Below are 24341 nucleotides of genomic sequence, written 5' to 3'. Positions count from 1 at the left end.
TCATTATAAAGAGTGAAGGAGAACACGCAACCAGCTCATCCCCACTGGACATTGATCAAACATCATGACAAAAAAAGAGTATTGCCATTATTATGTGAGTTACGACTACACTTGCAAATGCATTTTTAACACAAAGGACATTGTCATCCTCTGCTAAACAATTATACCTGTTCTGCAAGTTGCCTACACTACCATGGCAAATACCCATGTCTATAAGCTTTTATTTTGTTTGGAATACTTGAATGGTTGTCACTATATAATACTGGATTCTGTCGTTTTACTCAGAATCAGTCTCGAACCTTTGCTTGAATCAAGACAGCAAAAAGTGGCTGGGCAAATATTCATCTGAAAAAGCAACCAGGATTGAGCAGTTCAACGAGGATCTTTATTATTGACCCTCACTTCCATGTTCTGTGTGTTTCATATATTTATTTACTTGTGGAATCTTATAAGAGTGCATGTTACACTCTGGAGAGTCTGCAGGGCTCTTAGATTATCTATAGGATTTACTGTGTTAAAGGGCATATTTTTCAAGGCTTTATATAAGTTAGAATCGTTGACCGGGCTACAATTTCTGGTGGATTTCGATTCCAAGGTTTGACTGAAGGCCCCACCGCCAAACTTTGTGTATTTAAAGTGGGGTGTCTTAAAGATATTTTTCAAAGATGGAGCGAAGATTTTAGGATGCGGGGCATATCAGATGAACTTCCCAGATAGGAACTTCAGTGCTGTGCCATGAAAGATCTTGAACATTTCACATGCAGATTTAAATCCAATGTCCTTATTTTAGGTGTGGGATGGCAGAGACAAATTTCTATGAAAATATTATTAGCAAATCGAGCGGATGGTCCTTATTGTTTTTCCAATGCTGATGGAAATGATAATCTAGAATACTAGATAGACCTTCTTTCTCTGTGACTATTTGTTAGTGTTGGCAGTCACCCCAAGAAGATATGTGCTACAAGTCCCAGAAGTCAGTTGTTCTCTCTTGGTTACTGCACATCTAATGGTCTCTCTAGAGGGAAAGCCATGGCCTGTGTGGAACCTTTTGTCGGCCTAGAGATCTATCTAATTCTGCCAGTCCTGAAGACTGAAAGCTGCAATGGGCGGACAGGTGCTCCCTGTTTTTCTTGGCACAACCGCATCTACTCCCTGGTAACTGGGAAGCACAGACCCATTCAGTTTCCCTTATCTGTGCATACCGCTGTGAAACCTACACAGCTATCAATTTCAACAGAGTGCAAATAATTCACACTGTTAAGAAATTCCAGTTGTTTTCTCTTTGCATGGGAAAGGGACAAGCTGATGACAATGTCTTCTCCTGCTTTTGTGGGGGGTTGTTGACATGAGACCTTCTGCTGTAGAATGAAATTGGATGAGATGAATTTAAGGTAGACATGACTTTGACAGCACAGGTGAATGAGACCTGCTCTTGGTCAGATAGCAATTTTACTTTAGATCTCTATCTATCCTTTATATTTAATTGCTTTATACATTTCCACATGTATGTTCGTTAAAGCGGCCGGGCAGTAGTATGAAATCAATACCAATCCACCAGACATATGTAGCCAGTGTGACTGGTATTATATTCTGGTTGTTTATACCTTTTTTTTATTAGAACCACAACAAATTCATTTGAGATCGTCCTGCATAATACAGGACTTTACCAATAAAAAGGCAGTGCTACTTGTGTTCACATGCATAAGATGTTCATATTTGCATGGGAAATGTAAGTGGCTCATTCCATAGAAAATGTAGGAAACATTAGGCATAATGTCAATAGTGGGAAATTAAATCGCCTCGAATGGTAGGCACCATTTTTGTTCATTACTCAATTGTGTCTAAGTGACACAGTATCCTAGTGTATCCTTGAATTTTTGAGAAACGGGTTGATCCCTGTAACCGTCTGAACTGAAACACGAATTCAGTGAGATTGGAAGTGCACACTGAAATTGATGATCTGTCTCTAAATTTGCTATATTGCAAAAAACACAGTTGATGGACAGAATGTAGAACAATGTCATACATTCACCCCAGTACTATGATCTGGGCCTAAATCCATCGTTTTTTTGCACTCCACACCACCCTGGGTTAGACACTGGCTATATGCAAATCAGCTCTGACCCTGTGCCTCATGGGAACAGTCCAGTCCGAACTACCAAGCCATGTCTTTCCCAGACCGGAATCAAGCATCCAAGGACCGGTGGCAGAGTGGGCTAAAGAACGGTGATGGATTAAACCCAGATCAGTTGACTGGGGGTGAGTGCTTGTATTGTCAACGCTCCGTCCATAATTTCCTTTGGTTTTTCTTTGTTTGCCATAAGTTGGCAGGGTATGCTCAGACGTGAGTCCCTTGCTCACTTTTCCACTGGATTCAAGCAAGCCGGGCTGAAGACGGCTGAAATGCCAGAAACCGGTCCTCGGTAGCTTGTTTCCGGTCCAGGGAAGGCATGGCTTGGCAGTTTGGGCTGGACTGTTCCCATGAGGCACAGGGTCAGACTGATTTGCATAGGGCCATGTCTGAACTGGGGTGGCAGAGTGGGCTAAAGAACGGTGATGGATTAAACCCAGATCAGTTGACTGGGGGTGAGTGCTTGTATTGTCAACGCTCCGTCCATCATTTCCTTTGGTTTTTCTAAATTTGCTATATAAATACATTGTGATTAGGTCTATTGCTGAGACTCCGATATATCCGGGTACTGATTCACTGAGTTCTGCCTTCATATCTTACACATTAGAGCATGCGTTGTCCCTAAAAATATGTTAAGCTGTAAGATACTCAACAGTGGACACAATATGATTAGTTTGCCTGACAGACCTGGCAGAAAAACACTACGGGCAGATTTACCACTTTTTCAGGCAACGCAGTGCTGCAACTGCAAATGCGGCACTGCGTGACAAGGAGAGTGGAGGCGAGGGCCAAATTTACTGAAATATGTCACTTAACTCCTCTCTTTGTAGTGCCGGTGCCGAAATCATCTGCTGTGCGAAACAAAGACACCTTTGTGCCATGGTGCAAGGGTGTCTCTGTGAGTCTAGCATAGGTTTTGTACTGGAAGGATACCCTTCAAGTAGAAAATACTATGCATAGACTGACTTTAACCCTTTTCCCTCGTTGTAAAGTGCACTACAGGTACAAAGTCGGAAAAGGAGAAGAAATGAAAGCATTTCTCCTTCCTGGTGCCTACTACAAAAGGGCACAGTTTTCTGACACTAACCCCTGTCTGCTTTATTTAGTAAATTGGGGTTAGCATCAGAAACCTTGTGTGGTTGCATGGGAACGCTCACGCTCCACCCATGGTATGCCCCTTTGGCGCTAAGCAATGCAAAGCAGCGATATGCACTGCTTTGCGTTACTTTTACGTAATTTCGAGCACTGAACAAGTTTAGCGCTGGAAAGTAAATCAGAAAGGAAAGACTTTGCGCTGATTTGCGCCATTGATGTGACGCAAACACAGCATAAAACTTAGTATCAATCAATCAATCATAGCATTTGTAAAGTGCACTACATACCCGTGAGGGTCTCAAGGCGCTGAGGGGGCAAGGGGGGGAGATGCTGCTATTGTTCGAAGAGCCAGGTCTTGAGAAGTCTTCTGAAGGTCAGAAGGTCTTGGGTCTGCCGTAGGTGGATGGGGAAGATGTTCCATGTCTTGGCGGCGAGGAGGCGATAGTAAATCTCCCCCTAGAGATCAATGAAGACCAGAGAAAATTATGATTTACTTGACAACTGGTTTAATTGTCCACCCAGGAAAATTACCCGATGGTCAAAATATTGTTGATCTTTTTAGTGTGCACCATAGGCTCAGGGCAAGATAGGCCAATAGGCAAAGTCTGATCAAATATACTGTTAATGTCTTTTTTTTTTACAAATTGTTTAAAATGTTCTCCCACCTGAAAGAGTAGTAGGGTACTCTACAAAGAGCAAAAATATGAAGTCAATAATAGAATGATAAAGTAATTATTTAAAGAACTCGAAATGAAGCAAAACATAAAAAGGGATAAAAAAAGCACATCAAATTCTTTAAGGCAGGAAGCAGTATAACTATGAACAGAAAATGAAGCACATTCCAGCATTGGAGGCTGCCATACGTAACTATGTGCTATTCCCTGGTCTCAGGCTCACCAGTCGCATTCGCAATTTAATGCAATTTGTCCTGAATTCTACTGCTGTCGAAATATGCAGGCCTTCTACTCATTTCATTTAACCTTGTAACTGGTAGAATTCCATTGCAGCTTATTTGGGACCGCTAATAACTTGGCCTAGCCCAGCACTGGTTTGCCATACAGCTATTAAATTGCAGGACACCAGTATGAGAACAACACAGTTTTAAAGAAACCTGCAAAGCTCAATGAAGCATCTGTTATAAGATGAAAAGAAACAGAAGTATAGCAATTGTTCAGGAAAGTAGTATTCTGGAGTATGGAATGAACAACGCTCTAATAGACTTCCTATCGGTATTGCACATAAGGCTACCACATTGATTCAAAGTGGAGGTACCATTTCAGAACACAAGAAGCGGGAAAGTGATATCTTTATCTCTAATTAAATGTTACAAATCAAACACAGTTTCATCCCATGTTTCACTGGATAGATAATAAACAATTATCTTTATTTACAAAGTGGTGGTCACAATTGACCAGTTATAAATTGGTCCAAGTTTCCAGAAGAAGAAAGTTTTACGTTTTGCTAATATCGTTGGTGCCGTTTAGCAAACCTGCACAAAACCTTTCCAAAAAAGTTCAGCCACTTCGGCTCCTTCATGGAAAGATTTGCACTGATCTGTCAAGCAAAGGTCAAGAAAAAGGCAGGGTCCAAAAATTGTGATTTCCCATGTTAAATCTCATAGGATACTTTACTCTGATACATAAAATACGGCTGAATGGAACTACACCATATTTGGCCCAAAGTTAAAACTTTACTCAGAAAGCATGCTTTTTGTGATTTGTTGTAAATCCATTCAGCTGTTTTAAAAAAATTAAGACTGGCTCAATTTGGACATGAAGGGGTTAAAAAGTTAGGTATATCTGGACTCTTGGGGGGTCATTATGATAGAGGGAGGATCGCCACTGCCTGTATGGCGGTGATGATCCGCCCGCCAAAATCTACCACCTGCATGACTTCTCCCCCACCACATTTGGATGACGGGAGGGACCCCCACAGACGGGAAGACCGTCCGCCGGTTTTCCGCAGGTAGGCAATCCGCCCGATTGCCTACCGGGCGGAAAAGCCCAAGAATATGGTAGCCATATTATCATCATGGCGGTGTAATGCATTTCCATGCTGGAGACTCCGCCATGGAAAGGCATGCGGTTTTGTCTTTGGGGGCCTGTTGCGGGCCCCCAGGGTGTTCGTGAGGGTGAGAGGTGCACATGGGGGTACCTATGGCACCCCCTGCAAATTGAATGCACAACGTGACAGGCACCGCGCGGTGCCTGTCACGTGGTGCATTCAAATGCACAAAATACATTTTGTTTAAAATGCGGATGCGCCCGCCAGTCTGGCAGGCGCATGCTAATGCCATTTGCGACACCACCGCGACAATGGCGGGTGGTCCCGTTTCCAGATACAGTGGCGGGTGGACCCCATGTGTCCAGATTTGCTCTGATTGGCCAAGTTAAAGGGGACTAGTCAATACTGATTAATTGGCCACAAATGAACAGCATGTTGTGGCATGCATTACTGGACACTGGGACATGGTTACTGTGTCCTGTAATTGAATTAAATATATAGAAAGGGCAGGGTGTGCATATCCTGACACCAGTGGTATGTGTGGGGTTCCCAAAGGGAACCCCCCCATTTGATTCGCTGGCCACAACATAGACAATATGATGTGGCAGCCATTACAGGACTCTGGGACATGCACCTTATTGAAATGCGTTGTAGTCGATGCGAGGTTTGAGGGTCTCAAAAACGAGCACATATAAAGATTTATTAACAGATTTGTGATATTACAGGTATTTTAGATTTTCTGGTGAGTTCTCAGGTGATTCTACTCTGTGAAAAATGCCGACCCTCTACTGGGATTTGATGAACCATGTATGAGAGAAAAATGTTTTTTTATGATTGTCTCATAGAGTTTATAGAAGGTGCTCCAAAAGCTTAAATGAGAGCACATGTTCTACAAACTCCCTCAATCTTCATCAGCCATGTGACAATAAAGTCAGATATTATATTAAATATTATTAGAACATTGGAATGTGGAGCACTCCATTGAATACAATTTAGTGCTCTGGGCTTCTACAGGCCGGTAAAAACCCGCAAAGCAACATTCCAATGTTGTTTTCACAAAGGCCTCTCGGAACCCGAGGAGATTTAAACCCCCTCGGGCTCCGAGAGGCCTTTGTTTTATTTATTAGAACATTCTGCCCCATAGAGGCAGAATGTTCTAATAGCCTTATAGCCCTTCGTAGCTGGGCTACACTATAGCAGCTATTAAAGTCCCGCTCCCTTGTTAAAGGCCCGAGCCTATATATATTATATATAATGAAGAAACTCGATTCATCATCCAAAATTCCACCGGAAAAACGAGCGTGGACCCAAAGTAAGTGCAAAATATCTTATTTTATTGCCACCAATTTGTCCGCCATGACGCGTGTCGGTCGGTTACCGGCCTTGATCACATAACACGGTTCAGACTGTGCTACTGCTTTTTAAAGTGCAAGTGCAGTTAACTTTGCCATAGACGTACAAGACACTTTGTAATATAAATGATATAGTTTTTTGCTTAAATACTTAAACTCTCCACATAATAGACCTATGGTCATTAATCACAACTGGAACCACTAATTATAATAACTTATACCATTCGAGTCATATCAGCATTAATACATGATTTCTTTCAGGTCTTCCCTATTGTCCACAATATGGCTAAAAGTTAAATTGTGCCTATCCCTCGTAAACCTAATATAAATACCCGTTTATAAAAGTGTGTGCCGTCACTTCTTATGCATTCTATTATTGCTCAAATGCTAGAAACAGAAAAAACACATACTTTATATATATGCGCCCAATCGGAGCAAATGCTCACTCTAAGCTGTACCTTCTAGCATACCAGACAAGGCTTATGTGGTGGGATTTTCAATTTTGTGCAAAGTACGCTTATGATGTTAATCTTAAGGTGACAGTGTGCTAACAAAGTGCCAATTGTGTTTATAAAGTGCTTGTGCTGAATGACCCTGTGCGAGGATAGCCCTATATCGCCCATAATTGTAATTCAAGGCTAGCCTCCATATAGGTATTGCAAACAGTACAACTAAAGTGCACTTGTGTATTGTCATTACCTTACCCATTGATTCAAACTCCCTATTTACAAATGTTTAAGGGGTACATCCTGGCTATTGGTAATAAGGTGCTGATGGTTAAGTAGTGCAAATGAACACAGGACATTTTGTAAATATAATATTAATATTGCTTTGTCAACAGTTGATCCACTCATAGGTATATAAAAATAATAAGCCATTTTAGGAGTATAAATACAAAACCCATATATATATAAATATATAAATGCGATCCATAAAATCAACTATTAAATAGCAATAAATACATTTATCCATTAAAATGACCTAAACATTTCTAAAATTAAGTAAATCATTTCATATATTGTAGTTGCATGCCAGATGTACAGATATTTTCCTTGTTTCCTCCTAAACTATCTGTGCAATTTTATTAATTATTAATATCCCTCAGCTAGTTGCCTCTACCCCATGTGGATGTAAGAATCTAATCTACATAACATAAATTACATAGTTCTTTATGATTTACAATGATATTATCGGCAATAATTCACAACTATGTATATACGTCTTCACTTGTGTTGAGGCCCCCTGGCTGTTTGGAATCGAACTGCAATATAAAACTCGTTTCAAGGCGTCTTAGTTTGGCTTCTCGGTCTCCCCCTCTTTTCTGCGGTGGCACAGCCTCTATGACATAATACTTAAAATGTCTAAGATTGCTGTTATGACAGCTTTTAAAATGTCTTGCCACCAGATAGTTGGCGTCATTGATAGATATGGCCCTAATATGTTGGAGGATTATCTTGTGAACAACCAATTTAGTGCTTCCAATATACTTGAGATTGCAGTTGCACTCGAGTATATAAACAGTATATTCGGTTTTACAAGTCAAATGTTGTTTAATATCCTGTACCGTGTTGTTAAATGCTGTTTTGAATGATGTTGTATTGATACCATATTGGAACGCTTTACATGAGGAGCACTTAAAAAATCTGTTATGAGCCGATAACCACATTCCTCTGCTCCGATCCTCTGGGCTACTCTTCACCAACTTATTGCTCATGCTCTTTATCTTTCTAAATGTGATAGCTGGGCTAGATGGCAAAAGATTGCCTATCACTGGGTCATCCCTTACTATGGGCCAATTCCGCCTAAGTTTGACCTTAGTTGCTTTTCCTGCCTTGAAAATTATAAAATGAGGTGAGTAGGTTGTTGGGATTCATCACATGCTTTGTCTATCTTTCCACAGTCTGATATTAACAATAAATCATCTTGTGCCTGTTCTTGGGACCTTCTTATTGAAGGGTCCACTATCTCAGACCTGTATCCCCTTGCTAGAAAACGGGTCCAGCTCTCTTCTTGTTTTTTGCAGGCATCTTCCTCATTGCTGCAGATGCGCATGATGCGCAACATCTCCCCATAAGAAGTGCTTGTGATTAAATGGGGAGGATGCGCACTTGAGGCATGCAGCATTGTATTCCCTGCGGTTGGTTTTCTAAGCAGTGTAGTTGATAGACTGTTATTGATCACTTGTATCTGTACATCTAGGAATGTCACAATGTTCTTACTTAAAGTTGAGGTAAACTTCCGGCCTGGAAAGTTTCGGGTGGTCAGTCAAGCAGGGGCCGATAAAAATATAAATTCTCCATGCAGTTCACATTAGGAATTTTAGACATCGCTACAACCAAAACAGCTGCAAGGAATTACACCAAATTTGGTAGAAAGCTAGATCTTTAGCCAGAAAGCATACTTTTTGTGATTTGGTATAAATGTGTTCAGTAGTGTTTGAGAAATTAAGATTAAAAGTGTATAGATATCAGGATGGTTGAGTTAGTGGGACTCGGATGTACGACATTACAACGCATGCTTTTACATCGCATGCTTTTACAACGCAGTTTTTACAACGCATACCATTACAACGCATAGTGTTTTGGGCGCTGGATAGTGAATAGTTTAATTTACTATTCCAACTCCAGTCCCCGTGGACACTAGGGAAGGTTATTGGATAGTAAATTAACCTATTCCCTATCCTAGAGCGCCCCCCAGCGCAATGCGTTGTAATGGTTTGCATTGTAATGGTTGCGATGTAAAGGCACTGCGTGGTAAAAGTTGCGTTGTAAGTGATGTTTCCCGTGGGACTCTCGTGATAAAACTGCGTTCACACAGCTTCAAATAATAGAGCGATTGGGTTGTCCCAGGGGGCTTTTTTTCCTGCAGACCACCTCACTCCCACGGGAGCAAGAGGTTTCCAGAATTATTATTTTTAAATTTTTATTTGGTACGTCAACCTCATGTTACTCCAGTGGGAGCCACCACGGGCCCTTGTGTGGTCCTTTGGGACTCCAGTGAAAGAACACTGGGTCTGGGCTGGCTCCCAAGGGATTATCGTGGCTCAGTTGAAAAAGAAGTTAAAAAAAACAACCCCATTAGGTGGTTAAAACCCCTACTTCGCACACCCTTTGCCATGTGCCTGACCCTTTATGGGTAGGTGACCTCTTGTGCACAATCATTGAGACACAGGTGGTCAACCCCCTACAACACACAGCCTAAACCTTGTACAGAAGCCTTCATGGAGAGACAATTCCCTCCAGACACCAAAGAGTCATTAGGGGGCTAAAAGCCTACTACGCACATCCTTTGCCCTGTACCAGACCCTTTGTAGTAGGTAAACTGTTGTGCGAGGTCAATGAGACACGGGTGGCCAAGCCCATGCAGCACACAGCCTACAACGTTTACAGAAGTCTCCACAGAGAGCCCACTCCCTCCAGACACTTAATTCCATTAGGTGGCCAAGCCCCTGATTGGTAACCCTCTTATGCTGTACCAGACCCTTTGCGGATAGCCAACCTCTAATGCACTATCAATGAGACATGGGTTACCAGCCTCTATAATGCACAGCCTACATAGAGACCCATCTCCATGCAGACACCCAAACCCCATTAGTTAACCAAGCCCCTACTACACTACTACACACAAACTGTGCCTTGTACAGAAGCCTTCGCAGAGAGACCACTCTCTCCAGACACCCAACAACCCATGTAGTGTAGTTCCTATCATCCCAATAGGCTCTGCGCATTTGAATAATACCTACAGCAGTAAAGGCCTAGGCCAGACGTTAACTAGGTCTACTACTGTCGATACTAGACTTAAAGTTTTGGGTTTTGCCAGCTAGCTCAGAGTTCACTAGAAACTTTCTCGAATGTTCAGGAAGGACTTAACTTCCCTGATTAGACAAGAAGGGATTTAGTTTCTGACAACCATAGAACATGACAACTTTGCTCTCCCCTAATCAAGAGTATATCTCGAGAGTCGTGTGAACAAAAGGCAATTTATTTTACTCAGTCAGTACGTGCATTCTTAGTCTCATCAGATTGTAGAGAAAAGGAAGAGACGGGCGTGTTCAATAAAAAGGTGTTATTTATTGATCAGTCTCTTTTCTCATACAAGAGAAATGGATCGATATTATTGCAATACTTATAGCTAAGTAAAGTGCATACATTAAAAGCAATAGTATAAAATAATACTGTAAAAACATTGATATGGTTTCTAAGCCATAAGATGTTTTAAAATGAATAAAATATATTACATACACATATACATTTGACTAAACGTACTCAACTGGTGTTTCTAAATACGCCTACCCCGTGTACCTGACCTAAGCCTAATACGTGGGCGGGAATAGAAAGTTACAGTTTAAGTTAAGTTTGTTTTTGCCAAGTAAATAACTAAAGAATTCTCTGTGAGGGGTTATTCAGTTCTGTACCTGGAATCTAGGTTGAATGAGGGATGGTATCTCTCTCTCTGGTCTCGATATTCCAGGCTGCCTGCGAGGGCTACCCGGAAGCACCGGTGCTGGATCTCTCGGCAGGAGAAATCAGCGCGTCTCGTTCTCAGCGCGTCAGGAAGACGGGGCTGTGCCAGCGGGGTCTGCTCTGCTCTGGGCTTCGGCAAGTATGGCTGCTCCGTCTCGTCACCACCGCGTGTGTTTGCATAGGGCAATATCGGTAATATTTATACCTTTAAGGTGCCGAGATTGACGTAAGGATGGACATAGATACGTCAATAAGGATGTCATACGACTTGCTCGTTAGCACATTCTTTTGCTGAAGTTCTCGGTGAAATCAAAACAATGGCCGCAGGGTTTTGCCCAGGTTGTCATAGGTTTGATTTGTTATGAGAACTCCGTATGCCTTATCAGGGGCTGGAGGAATATCGCTTGTCTAATTAGATCGCAAGCGTTATGACCTAATCAGATAACACGTTCCTGTGCCGTAGTGTGACTGCGTGAGATAACGGTATCTGCATCATGGGGGTTTTCTGCCTCATGGGCTGACTGTTAGTTAACTTGTTGGTTTGTTTAACCAGAATAGGGTCAGGAATAGGGGGATCGATTCAGAACCTATAGGAATACATCACACCCACTCCACGCTAACTATGGTCATATTTACTAATCTATGCATAGTAAAACATAGTACAACATACTATAGAGTATTGTGTATACCTTACCACCCCAAAATACATAAATGCATTTTGAAATTTTCAAATATACGGAAAAGTTGCAATCATATGTATTGTATGCACTCAAGCTGTATAATAATGCTAAGGTAATCACGCATTTGTATACATTATTGCTTATTTGGTATATGAGAATATACACATGAAATGGCTCTTAATACAGAAAAAAGTTCGAGACCATTCCATCACAGAATAAAATATTTAAAATATTTATGAACATACCAGCGGGCAGCTAATGTCTATAAGCTATGTCTATAAGCTATCTAAAATTTAGAAACCTTAGTTCTTTAAGAATAGTTCTTACTTTAAGCAGAAGATAGTGTCCCGAAAAATATGAAAAAATAATTTGGGGCTGCTGAAAAATTGCTGTCCGTGAACTGGAGGGAAAATTGTTCATGTGACTTTATTTTTAAAGTTGAAGGCCGAATTCAGGGAACGCCGTGTGCGAGCTTGTTCAAAAGTCTCTATTTCTGCTCTGGTGAGAACATCATGTCATTTAGGCTTTCGAAAAAACTGTCAACAGCTTCCTGGGAAAGTTCCACTAACTCGGAAATAGGTGTAATCATGCATTCGTGCGCATGATTGTTTCCATTGACATTCTGATTTGCATTGCTGACAGAAGGTCGTACCTGATCGATGCTGCTTTCATCTTGAACTTCACTACCCATCAATCGTAGTGGTGAAGCTTCCACGAATGCCGTCATCAGGATTGGTAGCCTTTGAGGGCAGCACAAAGCATGAACCTTGATCGGGCTCAACAATGTTTCTGCATCCATTGGCGCATCCGATTGTAGCGTCAGACAGGTGTCTAACACGCATTCTTCTCCGCATAGCAGACACCTTAATACAGGTAAAACACATCTTTGCCACATTGGTCGAAATGATAGAAACCAAGTCATGTTCAGGTCTCTAAGCCGGGAGAGTCCCAGGATTTTTGATATCCGGTCCCGGTATCCAATGGCTAGGATTGTTTCTTCCCTTGTCGCAAGAGTTTTGTCTGTGACATGGGTTGCCATACCGAAAAATAAGGACCAAGAATAGGATTCCTGCAATTAGTCCCAAGATCAGGGGAAGTCCGCCAAAAATCGAATGGACGAAATCTGGAAAAATACCCAGTATGGCTTTGAATGGTGTTAATGCCATCGAAAATACTGTCTTAAATACCTTTGAGACCCCATTGGTATCAGAAATATTTAAGATTTCGTTTAGTATTTCTGCGAAATGTATGGGGGAATTAGTTGATAACAATGAATGTATCTCTGCAGTCGTCCTTGCGACTTGTAGATCATACGTTTCTTTTGATGACGTGAGCCTTGTAGGCGTCTGAAGAAGCACTGTTTTCATTCTGCTTAAAGTATCTATTCGAATAGAAGTAATTTTCAAATTGGGCCATGCCCTTGCCTCCCTGTCTGGAAAGGAGCTGGGGAACAATGAGCGTCCACAGCACTTGACCTTCGCAGTCGTAGTTACTAGATAAGGAGTCCCGGCCATAAGACTACAACATCTGCGGTCTACAATTAGAATGTAACTCCCATTTTAGAGTCTTTGAAAGAATGGTTCTATTTCTGTTGCAGGTGCGCCTTGCTGGTGACATGAAAGGTTGTATGAATTCCCTTCACAGGCTCCATGCAAACTAATTCCGTTACACAGAAGCGTGCCGCTTAGTGACATCGCACAATTATTGCCACTAAGAAACACTTTCTGTCCTTTATTACTGACACATGCATGTGAATAGGGCAGGTTCCATGATGTTTTAATGTACCCCTTTCCCAATTTCTCGTACATGCCAGCCTGTATATATTTTTGGCAGTATTGAAACCTGAAGGTTGAGATTGGAATATTTATTATCCCATGTATTGGTCGTTCTGACATTGTCACTGGTAATCTTTCGAGTTTTTCAATGCTCAAGATTGTATAATCAGCACCCTTTTGTGCCATACTGATTTGTCTATCAGTAAGGTTAAAGATTTGGAATAGTGACGTTGTGTTGATTAAACGCCAAGGCACATAGCCTGAACGCAGATTTTGTAACGTCCAGCCAAGCTGTACAATAGAGCGCAATTGTTACTGACCGTGTTGTAATAACAGTAAGTCTTGCGACAATATGTCGATTGCTGAAGACACAATGCTGTCCAAAGAAAAAATTCTGGAGGACAGAGTCATTAACCCATTGTCCACTACAGAAAGTGATTTTTCCAAATTAATACGGTCCATTTCCCGTATTCTCTCTGCTGTTTCAATTTGAGTAACCTTCCAGGCCTCATTGTATGCTGCATATACAGAGGCTGCTATGAAACGTTTTTTGACGCTGTTTGCGCGGTCCCATAATGAAATCACGCAAGTCAGCACCATCAGTAAGTAAAGTTAGGTGTTGTTTAATTTCTGCCAGTGTGGAAGTTTGTAGCCATTGAAGGCATAATTTGCCCACACTGTAGGTGGTTATTATCCCTGGGTGATGTCTTTGGGGATATCTAGGGTCTGGCCTGGTCATTTTGAACCCCTGTGTTTTGTTCAGGAATCTATCTTGACAGTTATTTGTATCTGTGGGCCAGATCAACCACTGTTTCCAATCAGGAAGTGTTCTGTTTTGGTTTAATACATAATTTACGTCTATCTCTTCATCTGTAGAGCTATTGCTGAACATTGTTGGCTTTGGAATAGACGGTTTATTTAAGTCTTTGATTTTGGCTAGGCCAAGACAGGTGGATTGTTGAACAGTGTCATTTAAAAATATCATTTGTTCTGGGATCATGCAGGCTCTAAACATAGATTCTATACCCTGTACTTGCCATTCTTTTGTACCCCAAACACTTTTCAATTCAACATTCTTGTCCCAATAATCAAAACCAAAAGTATTCATTTTTTCAAAGAATGAGTCTGAATATATCAATTTTGTGTTGGTTATCATGGTCTTTGTCCCTGTCTTGTTTGACAATTTAAAATAGAATGCTTCAGCATTACTTGTGTTAAAACCTGAAAAGTATGAATATTTGTCATAGAAGGTCCTTGAGCTTCCTTTTGGAGGGGTTGCACAATGTTCCCATTGATTATAATTTAAAACATTTCTAGGTTGTGCAGATCTATGTAAAAAATGGTTACCATAGTGGTTATAACAGTACATACTATCATAATTTGTAGAACCCTGCAAATAATCATGTTTGGTAAATTTAGCAGACATTACTAAGTCAGACATCATATTATTATTGCTTTCGAAGTCCCAATCATCAGCAAATGAGCTTGGTTTTGCAAAGTCACTCAATGAGATCTTAATTTGGTGTGAATATTTCAGGATTTCGACCGGACCATAAATTTCATAGTCAGTGTTGTCCCAGGCTACCCCACCAGGTATCGGATTGGCTGTGAAGTTGACTGAAGAAAGTTCTCTTTTCTCGATGTGTGAAGATGTGTGTGGTTTGAGGATCAAGTTGATTTTCTGACTTGCTGTGTCCATTTTTGCATATTTTCCCTCAATGAAGCGTCCCAAAGTTAGTATCATGATGAGCCAAAGTATGAGGATAATTGCACCAAAACCCACCCAAAATTCAATCCATGGAGAAATCAGATATGTTTCTTTCAATTGTTTCAAAAGTTCTTTAGCTTTATCTTTAAAGGTTTTTGATGATGGCTGTGTCTTTGATTCACTGAACCCTTCAGAGGAATCATCGAAGTTTATGAAGTAGCCGGATGCAGTTCTGTCAATTGTTCCAATTGGTTCAGGATTTCTGTTTCTTGCATTTTCACTTGGTACTTCATTATAGATTGGTGTGTCTCTGCTAAATGTTTTTATTTGGGTTTTCAGAGGTCTGAGTTCTATTGCATTGTTGCATAGTCCTTGTTGTTTTTCTGTAGGCGTTTCGAATGTGATGAGCCTCTTCGTTAGGACCTCTGTGCTGGTAGCAAACCTTGGTGTTCTGCTACTTATTGGGAGTCCACTTGGCCTACTGTTTGTTATCGGCCACATGTTGTGGTTTTACCAGGTCGATGGATACAACTCGGTTCTCCTTTTTTCCAGCAAGTGGCGGTAGTACAACTGATCTTGTCCCGTTGACAGACAAGACAGGAACTGCTTTTCTGTAAGAAGGCCCAAATTCCTTCTTTACCACGATCTTTTCCCTGACTAGATCCCCGACTTTTGGAATCCAGACAGGTCTTGCTGGGACAGGTGGTGGTTCTTCAGTGGTTGTTGGCTGTTGTTTCAATTTTATGTTGCTCAGGTCTTTTCTTGTTTTGTTTAAGTCCTGCAAAATAGCCAAACGGTCTTTGATATCAAAGCTTTTTTCTTTCACCACTGAAGTCTGACTATCAATGTCAGAGATCAACATCCTAGTTCCAAATAATAATTCGTACGCACTGAATCCCTTCAGAGAATTTCTTGGCAAGTTATTTAGACTACGTTGGACACTTATTAGATGTTTGACCCACCCAGCTCCCGAACCTAATACCTTTGCCGTTATAGATTGCTTTATGTCACGGTTTTTTCTTTCAACAATTCCGTTCCCCTCAGGGTGAAATGGACAAGAGTACCGCAATGCCACGCCCATGCTGACCATGGCCTCCTTGTAAGCTCTAGAGCTAAAAGCAGGACCGTGGTCCGAATGCAGCATGCCAATTGCGTATGTGCCGATAAAGACTCGCAAATCTTTTATAACAGTTCTGGCGTCAGCCGTTCGCTGGGGCCACATCCATATGAATCTCGTGCATGAATCCACTGCGACCAAGATATATTTATAGTTACCATCCCTTTGTAAGGGACCACAGTGGTCTAGATAAACACAGGCTAATGGTTTATCCGAGATTAGAAGGGGCGTCTGCGCTGGACGTCTCACCGTTGATACTTTCATTTTTTGACATATTTCACATTCTAGAACATAGTTCCTTGTTTGTCTTCTCATTTGTGGCCACCAGTATCTCTGTTTTAATAATGATACTGTGGCTGAGACGCCAGCATGGATGGAAGCAAGCCCTTCGTGTGCCGCTATTATTAGTCCTAACCTGTGTTCCATGTTTGGAATTGCCCTATCCCCCACTCCAGGGATTCGAGCAAAAGGAACATTGTTCGCATCAGTTATGTATGAGTATTTTACTGGAAAGCCTTTCGGGAGTGTTTCTATCGAATCCTTTTCTGAAGCGCTGACAGCTTGTAATATTTCGCTGTCTATTTTTGTTTTTGACCGGGTGATGGCAGCTACGGAAGCCGTTTGCACAGCTGCTTTCGCGGCCTCATCAGCCAATGAATTCCCTGCAACGTGAACGCCATCACGTTGATGACTCAGCGTATGAATCACGTGAGTCTTTGGTAGTTCTTTTTGTAAAAGAACTACTTGTTCCCAGAGCATTTTATGCTTGATTGTGCCTCCTTTTGCATCCTTAAAACCATTCTGAAGCCAGATCTGCAAATATTCATTATAAGACTGAACGCAATAATACGAATCGCACACTATGAGTGTGGGGAATTCTCGATCGGTATTTTCAAGCGCCATCTTGAATGCCAGTAGTTCAGCTCGCTGAGCCGTACAATCTCCTAAAGATTGTGTTTTAGTGATTGCTGGTTTAAATTTTCCTTCGTGCCAGCGACCTTTAACGATCGCGCACGCAGCACTGTAAGCTTGCTTACCCCCCACCGCGGGTTGTGCTGATCCGTCTGTATATATTATACAGCCGTAGTGTTCTAGAGGCAAAATTTCGGTCGGCGGAGGACATTCAAATTCATATTGGAGAAATTCTTGTGTTTTTAAATAAGGATCAAATTCGTACGCCACGTCTGTTGCAGCAAGAGAATTAGCCCATTGTATCCATCTCGGAGGGAGAGCCTTAGCATTTGGAATGCTTGCTTTCGTTACAGCCTCTAGGGCTGGTATCGGTGTCACGATTATTATTCGTTTACCTTGTGCCAGGGCTCGTTCTTTTGCTATAGCTGTCTGTGTTGCAGTAAGAATTTTTTCCGTTGGGCTAAATTTCATTTCAGCCTTAGTGTACAAGTGTGATTTGAATGCAATTGGTACCTTTTCTCCCTCATTAGAGGTCAGGTATGTGAATCCGCATCTCCCTGGGATGACTCGAATCACAAGATTGCGTGTGTTATCACGTGTTTCTAATTTTGTTTTAATTAGCATGTCTGTTTGTAGGGATCTCAAAATTTCTGTGTGTATTTGAGTCCAATTGGATCTTTTAAAATCGGGTTTTATCAGATCATAAAGGGGTTTGACCCTTTCTGCGTAATTTGCAATGTATGTTCTTCCGAAATTTAGGAAGCCTAGGATTGACTGTAAGTTTTTTAGTGTTCTCGGTGCTTGGAGTACGGCACATTTCTCTAGGAAATCGTCAGCCAGGCTTTTGCCTTCGCTTGATAATTCATATCCTAAGAACAGGACTGTCAGATGGGCAATTCTGGATTTTTTAAAGTTGAATTTGTAACCCTCTGCTGCGAACCCAAGTATTATGGTGTTCACTCTTTTCAAGTGAGTCTCCAAGTCATCATCTGTTAAGTATATGTCATCGACATAAGATAATGCTTCATCATCATATAGTTGTAGTAATTCTGTTACTCTCGCTGAGAATACCCCCGGGCTGTTCTTGTACCCCTGGGCTAACCGACAGAATTGTTTTTGAGTGCCATTTATTGAGAATGCAGTTAAATATCTGCTCTCTGGTGCTATGTTTTGACAAAAGAATCCATTAGAGATGTCTAATGTTGTTTTGTATTTTTTGCGCACTATGTTATTCATTAGTGCAGCACTATGTGAGTTTTGCACTGCAAAGGTTTTGCAACATGTGTTAAGGTGTCGGTAATCCAAAACTAGACGGTATGAATTGTCTGGTTTGGAGACCGGAAACAAAGGGTTGTTCATTTGTGAGGTGCAAGTTTCAATCACCCCCTGGTATTCTAGCTGATCTAGTATTTCATTTACCTGTTTTTTAGCTTCTTGCTTAATTGGGTACTGCCTTTGTGCAGTTGGTTGTGATTTTAACTGGATTTTGTGAGGAGGGGAGTCCTCATCCCATCCCGCGTGATTTTTATATAAAGCAGGAGCTAGAGCCACTGCCCACTTTCTAGCAAGTGTGTATTTTTTATGAATAGTAATTTGATTTGAGAAGGCAGGCATAATTATTTCTTCGCCATGAGGGCACTCCCTGACAAACTCTGGTGGCCAGTCTTTTTCAGCTAGAAGGATATCATAGCCCTTGGAGAGATTATCCCAAAATAGTCCCCTTATTTTTCTAGTCTTATCCCCCTCTATACGCAATGTTATTTCGTATATTTTGTGAGGTTTGCTAACTCTGGTGTCCGCAGTTTCCACTTGAAGATATTCATTCGTGTCCACTGTCTCCAGATGATTCATAAGGACTTTGCGAGCTATGCTCACTTCTGCTGCGCTGTCTAGCATTGTCTGAGCCCATTCTCCGTTTTTCAGTTGTGTCCTCAGTATTCTCGGCATTGTTAACTATTTTAATGCTGGCTACCTTCTTTTTTGGAAATTGTAATTTCTTTTTTAGCTGAGCAGGTTCCTTGTCTTTGGACTTGGCGTGCTCTTCTCTTTGTTCTGATCGTCCTCTTCTTTCCGATTTCTGCGAGGAAGTCTGAAAAGATTGAGACGGACGTGTATCAATGTCTTGATATCTATCAGGCTTTTTTATATTATCCCTATTCCTAAGGTTATATCTTTTCCCAGAGGGGTCACTCTGAGGTGACCTGTGTCTTTGGTTCGGAGATTTTTCTCTTCGCCTAGGAGACCTTCCTCTGGACTGGAATTTCTTTTCTTTAGGATTGGATTGTTTGTTTCCATCCCAGTTCTTTTTTGGTGATGTAGAATTATTATTAAAAAATATTTTTTCAGGACTTTCAATTAGTTGTGGTTTTACTGGTATTCCACCTAAACTATCTCTACCTAGTTCCTCATAGGATTTTTCTATGATTCTGGCAATTTAAGCTGGTTGGTCTGCTATATCTGTCTCTTTTAACCTCTGGCGGATCGCCACGTTTGCTGCTTCACCTTTTATGTTGGCTAGTAATATAGCCGAGACCTGCTTGAAGTCTTTCAGTAATTTCATGCCAAGAGTTAAAGCGGGTTCTGGACCATATTCATCTTGAATTTGTTTTAGCACATCTGGTATTACCGAAATGGATGGAACACCGTGCGTTTTTGTGTAGATGGAAGCAAAGACTGTACCCCAAGTGTCACAGTCCTCAATGTGTGGTGCGATTCCCATTGGAAGACAGATAGTCAGAATCCTGTGCTTTTCTAGCGGGGTAGTGTCTGGAAACACCGCCTCTATTTGGGTTATTTTCTGCGCTAGCCAGAATGGTATTTGTTCCCGTTTAGCCGGTACTTTACCTAGGCAGGACTGGATGTTCTGTGGTGTAATTTTATTTGTGTTCCCCTGGTGAGGGGTCAGCTGTGCGAGTTTAATCGCTGGCTGAATTGTTGAAGTCCGCATCACATACTGGACTAATTGTCTATGTATTTTTATTAATTGTTTTAGCTGTGTTAGCAAGTTAGCTGCAGACATCCCGTCGATGTCTGGATGTGGTGTGTATCCGGCTAGGACCGGCCACGTTGCTCCTGGTCTACCTAAAGGACCGAGCCTGGTGATGTGATTATTATGTTTTAGGGCACCATCAAATAAGAGCAAATGCTCTTGAAATTTGAGTGGTACTTCCACCTCCTCGAAAGGAGTGTAATTTTCAGGAGGTTCCTCTATTTTGTAATAGTGGAAGTACTTTGTTACAGGATTTGCTGCTGGAAAATTTATCCATGAATAGTATACCTCTGTCTGCCGATATTCGTGTGCCTCAATTACGAATATGACTGTACCACCTCTAGGTGTCAGTCCATTTTCTATAAGTTTTATGGTTATAGATTTCCTTTTGATGACCGGGATGAGTATTATATCCGGGTCTGCGTCTTGCATGGTAGCATCAGCTGCTGCGAGTTCAGTTGCTAATCTAACTGCCTCTCTTTCTTCATCACTGTCTCCCATTTTACTGACAGGATGGTTATTTTTTTGTTTGTTTGCAGATCAGGTTTCTTATGGAAACAAACATTAGATGCACAATATTTTGGAACAGTGTATCCTTCAACGTTGACTTATACCAAGAACCATACATAGGAGTTCCCTCCTGCGAGGTCTGGCGGATATAACCTTTCACCCACTCCAGACGTCTTTGGAGTATTATGGGAAAAGGGGTCTGAGTGAGAAAGCACGACTGAGTTACTCTAAATGTCTTACGTTAGTTTTATCGCCCTTTCCAAACGCGTTGGGCGCCATGTAGTGTAGTTCCTATCATCCCAATAGGCTCTGCGCATTGGAATAATACCTACAGCAGTAAAGGCCTAGGCCAGACGTTAACTAGGTCTACTACTGTCGATACTAGACTTAAAGTTTTGGGTTTTGCCAGCTAGCTCAGAGTTCACTAGAAACTTTCTCGAATGTTCAGGAAGGACTTAACTTCCCTGATTAGACAAGAAGGGATTTAGTTTCTGACAACCATAGAACATGACAACTTTGCTCTCCCCTAATCAAGAGTATATCTCGAGAGTCGTGTGAACAAAAGGCAATTTATTTTACTCAGTCAGTACGTGCATTCTTAGTCTCATCAGATTGTAGAGAAAAGGAAGAGACGGGCGTGTTCAATAAAAAGGTGTTATTTATTGATCAGTCTCTTTTCTCATACAAGAGAAATGGATCGATATTATTGCAATACTTATAGCTAAGTAAAGTGCATACATTAAAAGCAATAGTATAAAATAATACTGTAAAAACATTTATATGGTTTCTAAGCCATAAGATGTTTTAAAATGAATAAAATATATTACATACACATATACATTTGACTAAACGTACTCAACTGGTGTTTCTAAATACGCCTACCCCGTGTACCTGACCTAAGCCTAATACGTGGGCGGGAATAGAAAGTTACAGTTTAAGTTAAGTTTGTTTTTGCCAAGTAAATAACTAAAGAATTCTCTGTGAGGGGTTATTCAGTTCTGTACCTGGAATCTAGGTTGAATGAGGGATGGTATCTCTCTCTCTGGTCTCGATATTCCAGGCTGCCTGCGAGGGCTACCCGGAAGCGCCGGTGCTGGATCTCTCGGCAGGAGAAATCAGCGCGTCTCGTTCTCAGCGCGTCAGGAAGGCGGGGCTGTGCCAGCGGGGTCTGCTCTGCTCTGGGTTTCGGCAAGTATGGCTGCTCCGTCTCGTCACCACCGCGTGTGTTTGCATAGGGCAATATCGGTAATATTTATACCTTTAAGGTGCCGAGATTGACGTAAGGATGGACATAGATACGTCAATATTATTATTATTAGGGGTATTTGTAAAGCGCATGGTTACGCAGAAAGCGTGTCCCCGCGCTGGAACTGGGGCTTAGAAACAGAAGGAGGGGGAGGCCTAATTAACTTTGAAAGAGGTGCGTTTTAAGTTTCTTTCGGAAACTTGCTTCAGAGGGGTCCAGGCGAAGGTTGAGGGGTAAGTCATTCCAACTTTTCGCCGCCAGGTAGCGGAAGGACCCCCCTCCCATGCGAGTCCTGCTAACCCTAGGGACTTTTAACAGGCCTCCGTGAGAGGAGCGCAAGGCGCGTGGTGGTGTATACCTGGTGATAAGGCTATGGAGTGGGGCTGGCGCCTTTCCAGCCAAAATGCGATGACAGGTGCATAGTGCCTTGAATGCAATTCTGCTTTTAACTGGCAGCCAGTGGAGGGTCTGAAGGGCAGCTTTGGAGTTGGTTCTTTTGGGGAGATTGAGTATGAGGCGGGCTGCCGCATTCTGTAGCACCTGAAGGCGGTTAGTTGCCTTACAGGTTGCTCCCAGATACAGCAGGTTACCGTAGTCCAACCGTGATGTGACGAGTGCGTGCACCAGCGTTCTACGGGCGGACGTCGGCAAGAGAACAAGGACCTTCCGCAGGCTTTTCAAAACACTGAAGCAGACACCCGCCACCCGGTCTATCTGGGGTCCAAAGGAAAGATCCGCGTCGAGCCAAATGCCTAAGTTTTTGACTTCCTGACGGGGCGTTGGAGCTTCCCCCAGGCATGGTGGCCACCACGCCGATGACCAAGCAGACGGATTCTTCCCTATAAGGATGTCATACGACTTGCTCGTTAGCACATTCTTTTGCTGAAGTTCTCGGTGAAATCAAAACAATGGCCGCAGGGTTTTGCCCAGGTTGTCATAGGTTTGATTTGTTATGAGAACTCCGTATGCCTTATCAGGGGCTGGAGGAATATCGCTTGTCTAATTAGATCGCAAGCGTTATGACCTAATCAGATAACACGTTCCTGTGCCGTAGTGTGACTGCGTCAGATAACGGTATCTGCATCATGGGGGTTTTCTGCCTCATGGGCTGACTGTTAGTTAACTTGTTGGTTTGTTTAACCAGAATAGGGTCAGGAATAGGGGGATCGATTCAGAACCTATAGGAATACATCACACCCACAGTAGGTGACCAAGCTCCTGATACTCTTTGCTTTGTACAGCGGTCTTCACAAAGAGCCCATTGCCTCCAGACACCCAAGCCTCATTATGTGGTAAAGTCCCCACATTGCATACCAATCACCCTGTACTGGATCTTTTGCGGGTAGCCAACATCTCATGCACAATCAATGAGGCATGGATGGCAAAGCCCCTACTAAGCACACCCTTCAATTTGTACAGATGTCTTCATGGACAGCCCACTCCCTCCAGACACCCAAGCCCCATTAGGTGGCCAAGCCCGACTATGCACACCCCTCGCCATGTACCACAACTTTTGCAGAAAGCTGACCTCTCATGCGCAAGCATTAAGACATTGGCGGCCAAGCCTCTGTCCAAAGCGTAGGCTGTGTGTTATAGAAGTCTTCACTGAGAGCCCACTCCCTCCAGACACCATGCCCCATTAGGTAACCAAGACCCTATCACGCACACCCTTCACCTTTTACAGGAATCTTCATGGAGAGGCCGCTCCCTCCAGATATCCAAGCCCCATTAGGTGGCCAAGCCCATAACACAGTTAGACTTCGCCTTGTGCACAGCTGTTTACAGAGAGGCTACTCCCTGCAGACACCCAAACCCCATTAGATGGCAAATCTCTTACTACATACACCCTTCACCCTGTGCACAGCTTGTCACCCACAGCCCTCTTCCATCAGACACCCAAGTGTCCAAGGCTCTACTATGAACAGACTTTGCCTTGTGAATAACCCTTCATGGAGAGGCCACTCCTCTAGAAACGAATGCCCCATTAGGTGGCCAAGCCTCGACTACGCACAGCCTTTGCCATGCATACACCTCTTTACGGAGAGGACAGTACCCAAAACATCCAAGCCCCATTAGGCGGCGAAGCCCGTACTACAGACAGCTTTCACCCTGTGCACAAATCTTTATGGAGAGCCAACTCCCTACAGACACCCAAGCCTCATTAGGTGGCCAAGCCCCTACTAGTCACAGCCTTCCACCTGCACACACCTCTTTACGGAGAGGCCAGTCTTTCCAGACAACAGAGTCGCATTAGGGGGCAAAGCCATACTACGGACAGCCTTCACTCTGTGCACAACTTTTCATGTTGACCCTACTCCCTTACAGACACCCAACCCCCATTAGGTGGCCAAACCCCTGC

General features: G+C 42.4%; 1 protein-coding gene across 2 annotated transcripts in view; it reads left to right on the top strand.

The window, feature by feature from the left end:
• Window positions 1-24341, top strand: part of PDE4D (phosphodiesterase 4D) — a 1494598-nt gene that overhangs the window by 1257142 nt on the left and 213115 nt on the right. The gene's annotated exons all lie outside the window — the stretch shown is intronic.

The sequence above is a fragment of the Lissotriton helveticus genome, chromosome 2_1, assembly GCF_964261635.1.
Source record: "Lissotriton helveticus chromosome 2_1, aLisHel1.1, whole genome shotgun sequence".
Lineage (NCBI taxonomy): Eukaryota > Metazoa > Chordata > Amphibia > Caudata > Salamandridae > Lissotriton > Lissotriton helveticus.
This window is presented reverse-complemented; position numbering and strand designations above follow the sequence as displayed.